We start from the raw sequence: 1,894 nt of genomic DNA on the forward strand, positions 1-1,894 counted from the left end.
TAAACACTGTGTTTGTGTCAGTGTTGATGTGAGTTATGTTGTGATCCTGGATGTTAGTGATGACTCCACTGTGACCTCTGAGATTACCTCCCCCCGAGGTGTGTGTGTGTGTGTGTGTGTGTGTGTGTGTGTGTGTGTGTGTGTGTGTGCAGTATTGGGGATACAGCGGCTACAAAAATACTTTGTTGAGGCTAAAACCAGGACTGGATCATCATCACTGAAGATTAGTCACTGAGAAGGTTCTGGAAGTTTGTAAGTAGGTTTAAGGAATCGTGGATAAGGTCCCAGGGCCAACAAGAAGGTTTTCATAGTCATTAAGAATGTGTGTGTGTGTGTGTGTGTGTGTGTGTGCAGTATTGGGGATACAGCGGCTACAAAAATACCTTGTTGAGGCTAAAACCAGGACTGGATCATCATCACTGAAGATTAGTCACTGAGAAGGTTCTGGAAGTTTGTAAGTAGGTTTAAGGAATCGTGGATAAGGTCCCAGGGCCAACAAGAAGGTTTTCATAGTCATTAAGAAAGTTCGAGGGGACTTAAAGAAGGTTCTAGGGTAGTTTAAAAACATTGGGGATCAGTTAACAGTTCTAAAGGCCATTGGGAACTTTCTTTCAAGGGATCATTAAAGAGGTTTTAGGGATCATCAAAATGTTCTGGGGGTCATCAATCATCTTGGTGTCATTAATAAGGTCCTAGGGGTCACGAAGAAGGTTCTAGGGGCGATAGAGAAGGTTTTATGGATTGGCAACAGGGTTCTAAGGCTTATTAAGAAGGTTCTAGGGTTCAGTAACAAGGTTCTAGGGCTCATTTATTGAGTTGAGGACTGGGGTTGTTGGGAATATTCCTCAGATTCTATACAAGAAGGCTCTAATTGTCATTAAGAATGTTATAGCACATTTAAGATGTTCTAAAGGTTACTGAGAAGGTTCTAGGGATTATTGAAAAGGTTCCAAGGATCAATAAGAAAGTTCTAGGGGCCACGAATAAGGTTTTAGGGATCTAAAGGTCATTGAGAAGGTTCTAAGAGTCAATAAGACAATTCAAGCTGACAGTTCTAGGAGTCGGTGATAAGGTTCTAGTGGTCATTTGTAAGGATCGTTAATAAGGTTCTGGTACCGATCAACAAGGTTCTATCAGTCATTCAGCAGGTTCTACAGACTTACAGCTGGACAGAGCAGGACAGTGATGAGACAGCTGCAGCTACAGTACATTTATCACGTTCTACAGTAAGAACCACATCAGCACATAGAACCGAACCATGTTCCTCAAGAGTGAACCGGCAGCAGTCGCGTCACAGGGATAATGAAAGAGGTTTTTCCGGCTGACCTCACAATGTTTATGTGTTTGTGTAAATCAACGTGAGGCGTCAATAAAGAGACGGAGCCGCTGCTGCAGAGACAGTGAATCACACAGAGATCCATTACTGTGATGGAGCGGGGGGGCGAGAGACGCTTACAAAGAACAGTAGATATTCACAGTATTGTGTATAATTGCTTTTTTCCTTTATTTCATTTTCAATTTATTCTATTAATAATTATATTGTATCGTATTGATATTTTTTTCTTTGACAATTTAATTCCATTGAATGATTGTAATGGTGCTTTGGTAACACATTGAAAGAGCGTGAAGGAGACAGTTAATTAATTATATGGAGAATTCAACACTGTGGTGAAATCTGAGGGGACGAGAGAGCATAAGGATCAGTGAGTGAGAGAGAGAGAGAGAGAGAGAAACGCCTCAATTTACATCATCCAGATAAACAGTCCAGCTCTGAAACATCATGTTCTCTATCAACACACACACACACACACACACACACACACACACAGTGACAGTGTGTCCTGTAGTTAAATGTCTGCAGGTCGATGTTTTATTGGCAGCAGAAAGCGGCTGT

This window comes from Seriola dumerili, unplaced genomic scaffold, assembly GCF_002260705.1.
Source record: "Seriola dumerili isolate Sdu_G_001 unplaced genomic scaffold, Sdu_1.0 BDQW01000811.1, whole genome shotgun sequence".
NCBI lineage: Eukaryota > Metazoa > Chordata > Actinopteri > Carangiformes > Carangidae > Seriola > Seriola dumerili.